Source organism: Heteronotia binoei, chromosome 4, assembly GCF_032191835.1.
Source record: "Heteronotia binoei isolate CCM8104 ecotype False Entrance Well chromosome 4, APGP_CSIRO_Hbin_v1, whole genome shotgun sequence".
Classification (NCBI taxonomy): domain Eukaryota; kingdom Metazoa; phylum Chordata; class Lepidosauria; order Squamata; family Gekkonidae; genus Heteronotia; species Heteronotia binoei.
In genome coordinates, this window is record NC_083226.1 from 35,461,910 (window position 1) to 35,474,591 (window position 12,682).

A 12,682-nucleotide genomic window follows, 5' to 3' on the forward strand; every position below is an offset into this window, starting at 1 on the left:
TCCGTTGTAATCCCAGAAGATCTATACTCACCACCTGGAGACTGGCAAGCACAAGGCCATTAACAGCATTTTGCTTCACTCCCCCAATATTGCATTGCAAAAGCTGAAGGAACTGCCTCCATAATGCCTAATAGGCATTTTCCAACTTAAAGACCCAGCTGTCTGCTGTGCTATTGGCTGACTTCCTAGATTGTGCTCACCAGTACTGCAGTCCCACTGCAAGAGGGGTAGGCTTCCTGTGTCTTGCTGGCTGAATTTAGCAGAAGAGGCAGTTGTTGCAGAAGGGTGGCAGAAGGCCTCAGACCAGTAGGAATATTCCTAGGCTTCCTTCATTATTTTGCAGGTAGAATATTTCTTTCTCTTGAATCAGGATGTTCCATCATCAATGAAATGTTTTAAGTGTGGTTTAGGATTTATAATTTAAAAGTTCAGCCTTCAATGGAGGTTATGAAATTCTGTAAATACAGATCACTAGATACCGGGAAATGGAGTCAAAATAATGTCAAAGTTATTGTGTTTATCTAGATACAAAGCAAATTGTAAAGAAGGAAGAACTTCAAGCAGACAGGACAGGAGTGTGCTAGCTGAACTCATTTAGAAAGATGTCTTAGCTGATGCTGGTTGTTTGATTTCGTTTCACTGTAAAAATCATATGAATTAATGAGGATCCGTGCTTTGGAACCCTGTTTTTGCACTGGTGAGGTGCCATGAATCCATGGAAGCATGATTTTTGTGGTCCTTTAGTCTAAGACAGGATCTTGTGGCCTATAGTCTAAGACAGGATCCAAAGAATAATTATGGTCTGATTTCATTTCAATGTAAAAATCATATGAATTCATGAAGATCCATGTAGATCCGACTTTTACCTTTTCCCCTAAAAACTTACTCCAATGCAAGTCAATCACTGACTTCTTTGAGACTCTCCTACCAGCATGTGATCTTCTCTTCGGGCTTGTTGGATCTAAGTCTGGAAAGGGTGGAGGGACAGGGGGTGGGGGTCTTGGAAAGAGCGAGCGGGTCTTGTTTATGGAAGAATCCCAGAAATGGAATAGGGAAAGTGACTCTTCTTTTTATTCTCTGTTTCTGTAGCAGCAAATGGTCAGCCTGGATTTTTTTCTCACCTGCTTTACTTTGATGAGCTGCAGGAATGAACTGCAATTGTCAAACTGCTGGCAAAGGGCTTTTTCATGCAGAGCAGAGGCTGGGTTTTTTGGGGGGAGGGGGCAGATGAAAGCACTTCTGAAGGGGGGGAGGAGATAACCCGCGAGATTCTTCCCTCCGTCCCACCCCAACACACACAACCGGTTACGCTGTTGGGGAGGTGTGTACGACCAGGCGCCAATGGGAAGGAGCTGGGGTGGTGAGGGGGCGGGGGGGGGAGAAAAGCAGCTGGGAGGGAGTGGTTATTGCATTCCTGTATCACTGCGGGTGAGTCAAGGGAAGGGATTCCAGCGGCCAGGTGGCAGTGCAAAAGAAGCCGATCTTTCTCCCCCCTTCCGGGGGGGGGGAGGTGCCCAATTTGGCACCCCCCCTCTGTCAGCGCCAGGGGCAAAACACCTCCTCTGCCCCCCCCCCCCAGATCTGGCCCTGCCTAATAACTCCCAGTCTTTTAGTCTGTATGCAAAGTTTTCTTTGGAAGCTGAATCCTTAAAGAGTTTTTTTTGTTGCTAATTTGGAGTCAATTACGATGCTGCTGTTATTGTAGCCAACTGATGCTGAATCTCTGTTTTTTCTCCTGGGTTTGGGTGGGACTCATGAAGCCACTGACAGTTTTTGATTTATTTATTTTTTAAAGTGATTTTACACTGCTTGTTTGGTACAAATTTGGTGGGTTATGCTTTTTTGTACATGCTCAGATTTTGTACATGATATCAAGTGAATCCAGGAATCTTGAAAAGAGTTGAGAGAATCTACGTAGATGCGATTGGTATGATCTTTTGCTAGTCGTTATACTGTATGGCTTAATACACTCAGAGGGAAAAAACCTTTTGATGAATTAATGGTCGTGTAGTATGGCTCTTGGAGATAGTAAGAACTAGCCAGATGAACAATGTTAAGTTGTTTATGGGTTAAACATTTATTACACTGTTTCAGAGTTGAATCTTTGTCTGTATTTTAACACAGAGTTTGGTAGGCATTGTTCAGAATGTTATATAAAGATTTAACCTCCCCCCTCCCCGCAGTTTTGTCATTTGGGGAGAGACTGGTACAGTTTTTGCACACAGCTTACCACGCAGTCACATTCCTGTTCTCTCCGCAGCATCTGTCAGATTTCCCACTATCTGTGCCAGAGTTACAGGAAGTGCCGCAGCTTTTGCATAGCAAACGTAAACTGAGTTTTAGTGGTTTACGTTTGCTACGCAAAAGCCGCGGCACTTCCTGTAACTTCGGCGCAGATAGTGGGAAATCCGACGGACGCTGCGGAGAGAACAGGAATGTGACCGCGTGGTAAGCGGTGTGTGAAAACGGTCTGGCTTTTATTAGAGGGATTGTGACTGAGTTTAGTGTGCTCTTAGAATTCCAAAGTTCTGAAAGAAGGAAAAAATCTGCTGTAGTAGGTATGGCCCCTGCCCACTGCTATTGAGAAAATATTTGTTTTCTAAACTTATTAGGCCTCTATACATGACCCATGCATGCACCAAATCAATGTGCACAGAAACAAGGACAAGCCTGCTGGCCAAGCCTACACCTGGCCATTGTAGAGATCTCAGCAGGGAAGCACTGACTTTGCTTTTAGGGTGACGAGACATGGCATCATTGCTTCTAGCATTCATAGGGTCTTAAGAGAATGCTAGAGAGTCCTAAATGACATAATGATGTCACTTCTAGTCACTCCAGAAGTGATGTCACTGTGTCCCCAACAATGCAAATGACTGGATCCCCCCCATTTTTTCCTGCTGCTCAGCTGAGCTCAGTGGGAACGGATAGTAGCAGGAATGGGTAGCTGTGTCTGTTCCAGATGGGAGAAGGATGGATATTTTTTGAATGCTCTTCCCACAGCACTCCTTCTATATAAATCAGGTAGAAAACTAACGTAGCAGGAAGAAAGACTTGCCACTCCTTGTCCTGATATTTTATAGTTCCAGGCAGTTAAAAACAAACATGAAAAAATTCATAAACATTAAAAAAAAAACCTCTTTAGCTGTCTGAAGTAGTCCAGTAACATCTTTCCCATCTCACTGTATTGGATAATAAAACTGGCCATTGGAATTCCTGTCATCTACTGGATGGGTCAACTTCCTCTCTCTGAAGGAGAAGACTTTTACTTCCTAGAGAGGAGAGCCTGTGGAGAAGGTGCCATTTTGTTTTGAGAGCCTAATGAATTGCTAAGGCCCAAAGACATCCATCTCAAAGCCATAGAATGTGGGTTCTTCATGCTACATTACACTGTTGTGTCAATTAGGCCTTGAAATTCATATTACTAAAGGGCATTTTCATGCTACATGACACTTTGTTGTGTCAATCAGGCCTTCACACTAAATGACACTCCACTGTATCAATTAGACCTTGAAAGCCATATTACTAAAGGGCATCTTCGCAGATTAAACTGTAAAAATGCCATATTGATAGAACTGCCAAACTTGGGGGGAGGGGCGGAGCTGGAGATCTCCTGCTATTACAATTGATTGCCAAACAGAGATCAGTTCCCCAAAGAACATAACAGCCTCAGAGTAGACTCTATGGCATTGTACCCTGCTAAGGTCCCTCCACACCTCAAAGTCTGCCTTTCCCAGCCCCCCCCCCAAAGAAAAATCTCCAGGAATGTCTTAATCTGGAGTATGCAACCTGTTTTACAGTTATTATTTTTTTTTTTAAAGAAGGGCTTTATTACTTTCCTCCAAAGGGGTCAGTCACTGTAGCATATATAGTTTCCCCTTTCTTTATGTTATCCTCATATCTATCCTTTGAGGTCGTTTGGGCTGAGTGACTGACCCAATGTCATTCTGGTATAGTGGATAAGAGCAGAAGACTCTGATCTGGAGAACAGGATTGGATTCCCCACTCTTTAACATGAGGCCTGCTAGGTAACCTTGGGCCAGTCACAGTTCTCTCAGAGCTCTTGCAGCCCCACCTACCTCATAAGGTGGCTGTTGTGGGGAGAGGAAGACAATGGCAATGCACCAATGAACATCTTTTGCCTTGCGAGGAAGGGAAGGAGATTGTAAACTGCTTTGATACCCCTTAAATTAGAGAAAAGCTGGGCATAAAAACCAAGTCGTCCACTTTTGCTTCTGCTGTGACAAAGTTTGTGACTCACTTGTAGGGCTGCCAAGTTCTTGCTGGGGTGGGGTACACCCCAGTTTGAGGGCCTCCAACCCGCTGGCAAGGAACTCCATCTTCACACGACATGCCTGGTGCAATGACATCACCTGGAAGTGATGTCATTGCACAGGGCATGTTGTGTGGGAATGCTCTAGAGTGCCCCCGCCATGGCCAGGTAGGACTTGGCAACCCTACTCAATTGGGCAACTGAAAGCCTAAATGTGAATGCCTAGAGCTACAGCCTGCTCGTTTATTTGGCCCTGCTTCCACTGTCTTTCTTTTGTCTCTAATTGTCTAATTCCTTGTTTTGCAAGTATAAATAGAATTTTACTCCATGGAATGATAAAAAATTAATTTAACAAAGAATGGCCATGATTAAGCTGCAGTTAAAACTACAATGTTTTCTTCTGCCTGTGCCTTCTGCTACAATAGTGTGTCTGTTCTTTGTAAGGAATAGGTTTTTTGTGGCATCAGTTTTATGGAATGGCCTATGAGAGGCTGCTGTACACTTAAGACTTACCCTTCCCAAGAAGATAAAAAAAGTCCATTTTATTTCAGAGTGTTTTGGTGGATTGCTGGTGCTCTTTCACTGGTTGATGGTCGAGCTGATGAGAGTTATACTCTGGTCCATTTTCATTCATTTAATTAATTGCTGTTATAGCCTAAGGCTAGCCTGACCATGTCAGATCTTGGAAGCTACGCAGGGTTGGCTCTGGTCAGTATTTGGATGGGAGACCACCAAGGAATTCCAGGGTCTTTACACAGTCAATGGCAGCACACCAATGAATATCTCTTGCCTTGAGAGCCCTATAGGGTTGCCATGAGCTGGCTGTGATTTGATGGCACTTTACACACGCAGGCCCCTTGAGTGTTTGGAAAGGAAGGACATTACTTTTGTAAAAATACATTTTGCTGCACACCGATGAAGTGGAGCAGGGGTGGAGAAATATTAACTGTGATGTCATATCATGCCTCTGCTTTACATAAACATTCCTGGGAGACCCAGGAAAGGTAATATAGGATCAGTGATGGCATGCCCTTAAAAGAAGTTAAGTTGCTGCAAGATCTCTCTTCTCTCTTTTCTGATCTGCACTTTGAAACAGAATGTTCCTTTTTTAAAAAAAAGAAAAGAAAAGAAAAGAAAAGAAAAAGGGGCATTAATGGTCTGAACAATGTCTATCAATGGGACAGATTCCAGGCTGCACAAAGCATCTTCTGTCGGTTTTACATTACGAACATGGGAACTTTGTCAAAGCAAATGTTAGTAAAAAAGCTGTTTACCAAAGGAAAGGCAGTTAAACATCTTATACAAGTTGTATTGTTATCACAAATCAATAAAATGCAGAGAACATGGATGGCAGGGCAGCTGTAAATACCAAAACATGAATAGCACCTGAGAAAGGTCACCATTTGTGTTGCTATTCATGTACGCTTTCTGATGATTTTCTATTTTTAAGCCATTCATTTTTAAGTAGATTTTCCCCTCTTCTGGCTTGTTGTAGAAGTGGTTAAAATACATTGAATTCCAAGACTTAAATGAGCTGTTAAGATCAGTTTACCACAATGTGCCGGAAGTAAGGAAAGATGACAGAATCAGCATTCATTCATGGGGAAGCAATGTAATTAGGGTTGCCAGGTCTGTGCTGGAAAATACCTGAAGACTTTGGGGGTGGATCCAGGAGAAGGTGGAGTTTGGGGAGGGGAGGGGCCTCAGCATGGTACAATGCCATACAGTCCATCCTTCAAAGCAGCCATTTTCTCCAGGGGAAAATTACAAAAAATCACTGGTCAACAATAAATATTCACACTCTCAGTGTGTGTACATGCATTTGATTTAGTGCAAAAATAAGACAAAAAGACAAATGAACAATAAGGTATTTGTACTCCCCCAAATCATACACTTCAAAATTTCTTCATAGGAAACAGCCTTATCCCAGTTTATAAATAAGTGCTGTAGGGTGGAGTCTTTAAAAGTTTTGCTTGTGATGTAATGAAGAGAAAAAGTAGGAACCATATAGAAAGTAGTCCTCACAGTTTCACTTGTTTCATACTTCGTCTGCCTCTTTATTCACTGTTTTCTGGAGCCACAGTAACTATGTTTCTAACACAGATCGATGCATGCTCTAAACCTCTGCTGCCAGCTCTCCGAAACATAGGTCTTTCAAATAGATTTTAATATAATTTTTGGCTTTGTGGACTAATTTTTCTCTTCTTAGAATCATTGGGTTGGATTCTCTTGATGGAATGTTCTTTCTCACTTTGTCTCTGTCTTCTGTTTATTTATGGCAGAGTTGCACATGGGAAGTATATAATAATATAAAATGTGTAACCAAGTTGATATAATGGGTATGCAGACCAATTGGTCAATCTCCCTAAATACTAATATCTAGATTTTCAATCCACTCAGGTGCACCTGGGGAGAGTTCAGAGAACTTCATCACATCTCCCTGGAATATATGATGCTCACATTCCTGTGACAGATGGAAAATAGTTTGGCAGGCTGCACCACAATCACATTTGTGACAGATGGAAAATAGTTTGGCAGGCTGCACCACAATCACATTTGTGTCCTGGAATTTTCCCCCATTTAACCAACAGGTCTGCACAACTGCCAAAGTCTTCTATTAGCCGTCTATTAGCCGTATTCTATTAGCCGTCTTTCATACTTTATGTAGCAAGTCAAATCCTGAGGGCCTCTTATTGGTGTTTATAAAGTTATGAATATCAGGTGGAACTGATTGCATCCATGTTTGCAACCACTTGGACTGGTGTTGATTTGGTTAAACTACAGAAAAAAGGTACTGATTGCTATCTCTTCATTCCGGGACTAATTAAAGTTTCAAATGCAACAAATAAAAAGTTTGGTGGAAAGCGATGTTAAAACTGTAGGAATAAGATGAGAACAAACAGAAATGGAAAAAGTTCTGCTTGGAGATAATGAAAAATTAATTTTGAAAATCTATAAGTTACTTTTAAAATGGTCTACGGAAGATGAAGTAGTGAAATCTCAAATGATTAAGTGGGCAATTAATGTAAATAAAGAAATACAGATGGACACATGGGAATATTTGTGGAAGAACTCTATGAAACTCTCAACATGTCAGAGTATTAAAGAAAGTTGTTTTAAGATGATGTACAGATGGTATATGACTCCTAAAAAGTTGGCAAAGATGAACAATAAGATGCCAGATAGATGTTGGAAATGTAAAAAAAATGAAGGTTCTTTTTACCATATGTGGTGGACTTGTGAAAGAGCGAAAAAGTATTGGCAGATGATTCAACAAGAGATTTCTAAGATCTTGGGATACAAATTTAACAAAGTTGCAGAGACTTTTCTGTTGGGATTACAAATGGAAAAATTTCCAAAAGAAGATAGAACTTTAATCTGGTACTTGCTCTCAGCTGCTAGGACATTGTATGCGCAGTTGTGGAAGCAAGAAAAAATACCAGAGAAATGGCATTGGATTGTAAAAGTTATGACATGGAGTGAAATGGACAAGTTAACAAGAACCTTAAGAGACTATGATTTAGAAGTATTTAAGATGCAGTGGGAAAAGTTCAGAAGATACGTAGAAAAAGAGTGGAAAATAAAAGGACATTGGACAATTTTTGATAATGACTAAGTATAAGAGGGAGGAGGATATTAATTTTGGTTCTTATTAACTAAGGGTACCTTTAATATTAAGATTTTAATTATATAACACCAGCGGGGGTCAAGTAATGGGGGGAGGGGTGGGTAGAAAGTAATGTATGGGATAGATAAAAAAGTTATTATTAATGATGTAAGAAATTGAAATTTATTAACATATGTTAGTAATAAAATTGTTTGAAACACGCAACCACTCATTCCCTGGATCAAAATTTTGTTATTGCAGGATCTGTGCAGATCTTCTCGCTGGGTGTTGGGATCTTAGTCTGGATAGGCCCATGTTAGCCATGCCTTTGTGGATAGGCAATTCTTTGTTTTCAATGATATTTCTATAATCACAAAGAATAGCATCTTGTCTTTGGAGATGTGGGGGAGCGATGTGGCACAGAGTGGGTTTAATACATCCACTGACAGGTCACATTGTTTTGAATTGGACATCAAATTTGTGGACATGGGGGCTGTTGAGCGCCCTGAAATGCCATATTCTGCAGTACTATACACCACCCCAAAGCTGAGCATCTAAATGTTGTAGCAGATGCACTCCAAGTTGTACCACATCATTTTTGGAGAGTGTTGTTTTACATGTGTATTTTTGCTGCTACATTGATAAGATGGTGTTTATAGCTCAAGGTCCTGTCCAGAGTAATACCAAGGTACTTAGGTGTATGGTTGTGTGTAAGTTGGATGCCATTAAAGCAGATATTCAGTTCACAGTGGCAAGATAGTTGAGATGGAAACAGGAGCATTCTGTTTTTCCTGGACTTGGAATAAGCCATAATTTTTTTTTTAGGTCCCCAGGTCAGTATTTCCTCAGTCTCTCTTCTGCATCTACTTGAAAAGCTATTCCTAGGAAACAGTATGAAATGCTGCTGGAGGAACTGCAGCTTGAAGGGAACATTTATGGATAAAGAAGAAATGCCTTCTGCTGATAGAAAAGTTACTTCAGATCCAACCCAATGAACTTTAGGACTGTCAGCCAGGGAAAAAAGAATGAAGAGCTGAAAGCTGGAGTCTGTTCCCCTCACCACTGAGGGACAATAGTGCATTCATATAATTTACTGGGGAAATCAGTGTTTTCAGAAAGACCAGTCCAGCATCCCTCATCCCTTAACTGCAGTGCACATGATTGTGAATCCATTCACATTGATCTATGAGGCTGTTGTAGTATGTAAAGAGTCACTTGATATGTTACTGCCAACAAAGTTCATTTTGAAACTATTCATGATGCTTTATAGGATGATTATGTTGTTCTAGAGAATTGTTAACTGAAAGACCAAATTCCTTCTCTGATTTTAAATCAGCTCGGGACAAGCTGTTGCAGGGTAAGGAAATACAGCAAACAGACAAGAATATTAAGAGATATGTAACAGTCCAGTAGCTGAGTGATGTTCAGACACAATTCCTGGTACCACATAATGAAAGAAAGCCTTCCTCCCCATGTGTGAAATGGCTGCTGTGTGTGGTCATCAGAAGCCTCCAGGTGCTCGTGACAGCTATTGTTCAGAAGCCTTCAGGTGCTTGTGACAGCTACTGTTCTCTCATTGCTGCTTGCTCACATACCCTCCAACAACACCTGGCTTATTTGGATAGCAGAAAGGAGCAAGGAACAAAATTACTGCCAAGGGAGTTTCAGCAGAGTTCTTATTCCTCTCTGTTGCCAGAACAAGCCAGGTGTTTTCAGGAGGATGAGTGAGTGGGGTGGTGGTCCTGATGCTGTTGTTGCAGCAGGTCATCCATAAATACTGGTTTACCTTTGTGACAGAATGAGAGATCTATAGCCTCCTTTCCAATCCAACAGCAATCCTAGTGAGGAGAAGGAAAAATATTTTCCACGCTGCCTGCAACCTGTCACTAAACTTGTAGTTGTGTTTTACAACCAAAGAAAAGGAGGAGATCCTGCCATCTGCCAAAATAGAGGCTGTATTTTCATCAAATGTCTGAAAACTTAATAGGATGGAACTTGAATAACAGGATTTAGCAAGCCTTAGCATGCACCTAAAACAAGCTTGCGGAGTCCAAAACAAAATTATGCAAAAAAGATTTCTGATTTGCAGCTAGAGATTGCTCAGTTGATACAGCACTTTTTGTTGTTATCGGCCTCACAATCTGACAGAAGTTCTTCCGTGAATGTGCTTGGGGTTTTTAACTTTTAATTGCTTGTTAACAACCACACGGATTCATCTGCAAACTGCTGTTTCTGCAACAAAGAGAGCATCGTATAGCTATGTTATGCTGTCTGTGTAGGAATCTTATTAAAGTTTATTCTGTAGCCAGACTAAGATGGACTTTTAAAGAGGTTGGGCCAGGATGGTGGTGGGGAAGATTGGCTGCTGGAAAGGGCAGTTTGGGAGGCCCTTTCTGTAAAAGGAATGTCCTCTGCAGCACTTTGGGTCCTAGCCATAGAAAATAATGAGAAAATAATGATGAGTTTATTCCCAGTTTATGGTTTGTTATTATTTGTTGCATGAACTGTTCTCTCCTTGTTGTATGAACCATGCTTCATTCAATGGGATGTTTATATCCCTCTGATTTTTACTATTCTGTGGGACTGTAGCCAGGGACAGTAAGTGAAGCATGCTGAAGTCCCGCTGAAATAAATGGAACACAGGCACACAAGGTTGGTGCTGAAGTTCCATTGCATTTTATGGGAGTGTTCTCAATATAGTTAAACTGATTTGTTGAATCTTGGCTTTCCATTGCAGATATTATCTGTATAAAACATCTAATAACATGAGCATATTTAGTTGAGTCAATCATTTTGAACATCTGATTACCTGAAATTGATAAGAAGTCATCTGCAGAGAACGTGTGTAATTAGAGTTGCCGGTCAGATTTGGAGATCTTCTGGGATTACAGGGGATCTCCAGATTACGGAGATCATTTTGCTGCTTTGGAGGGTAAATTCTGTCACATTGTTCCCACCCTCCCCAGTCTCCACTCCCAAATCTCCAGGAATTTCCCAAGCTAGAACTGGCAGAAGATAACAAAGGTGAGACAAAGAAGTTATTGGTCAAAATGGTGTTGGTGAGGAGAGGAGAACTTTAAAAATGCCTTGAAGTGTGTGACCTACTTGTCAAATGTGCCTTAAAGCTATGGTTGTAAGGGGGCAACATTTTAGGGACCTGTAGCAAGTAAGAATTATTTCCAGGAGACTAAACAGGGGAGTTGGTTCTTTCTTTCATTTAAGGGTAATTTTAGGTGTATGTGGACAAGTGAGCCAGTAAACCCATACTGGGCTCTGGTAACCTCATAGTACTCTTTCATGTAAATCACCTCTTTTCAGTTCTGTATAATTTTATGATGCATATAAGTTTTTTGTTGTTGTTCCTGAAAAACAGGTCTCCTAATTTGTACATACCAGAAATGGGAGGAGGAAGAGGTTAAAAGACTAAAATTAACATTAGTCCTACAGATACATAACTTTGAATTCAGTTACATATATTATTTTTAAAATTTAAACTCAACTAATTTGCAAGTGTTATGATAGTGTGTGAGTTTGCTCCCTATATCAAAGAAAAGTTTTAACATTTGGGAGAACAAACATGATACAGATTTTTGTTTAAGGGGGCATTTTTCATGAGGTTAAAAGTTTAATATAATGTGGTGGCCCTGCCCCTATCCTAGCAGTCCATTGAGCAAAGCTTATTTACTTATTTCTTTAAAAGATTTACACCTCACCTTTCCCTTTTAGGCTCTCAAGTTTGAAGCCTTCCTGCAATTTAAGTGGCTCTTTCATTGGAGGAAGTTGAAGGAAGAGCCACTTAAACTGAAGGAAGGCTATTATCGTGGTAGTTGGATCCTCCCCAGTATGAGACTCTAGAGACACTAAGACTGTGTCCAAATCCATAGATGAATTTTATAAAACTTGTGAATGAGATTAACAAAGTATAGTTTCTTTATTTCAGCATTTCTTAAGCTGCTTTGTGGTCTGAACCACCACTCTAACTTGCTTTTTCCTTGTAGTCCATGATTTAAAAAAAAAAAAAAGATTAAGCAGCTACGTAACTTTGGAATTAAAACTCATCTTGTCCTGCACTCTGATGCAGAAGTAAAGAATGTGGAGGGAGATGAGAGCAGGGAAAACATACCCAGAGAATAGGTGGTGGTGGGGTGAAGTATGCTCCCTCATCACAATTTCAGGGATTGTGTTAAAGCGCACTGAGATACATCAGGGTTCCATGAACCAACCATAGGTAAGAAAGAAATGTTGTTTTAACTAATGGCAATGATTTAATATATATTTATTGCTTTGGGAGTATGGTAAAGTAGATAAGTTTTGTCTATGAAGACAGGAAGGAAAGACACCTTGAGCTAAAGAAAAATATTTATATGGTGCTTTATGAGTGTTCAGACCACCAATATCTTCTCAGCAATCTTTGCAACAGCCTTGTTAGGAAAGCAGGCTGAGTGGGAGAAATAATAGACACTGGGAAGTTGCTTGGTGAATTCCTAACTGAGGTGAGTTGAAACTGGACATGGCAGCATCGAAGGTGGCTGCCACGAGGATACTGCTGTCACTTTAAAGTGATTTAAAAATTCTGAGAGGACCCTATCCGGTCAAGCTTACAGTGCAACAGACAGGTGTGCTCTTGTCACACCGCCTTCTAGGCTCCTTAACAAGTGCATAAATGGTCTCTCTCTCATATGCACACACAGGGCAGCTGTTTTGGCACTTGAAAAGGCGGAGGGAATATTTCCTACTGTATCCCACTGGCTTCTATGTTGTCTTTTGTTTGTTGACAGTTTTGCTGTAATGCTACAGCATTGAAA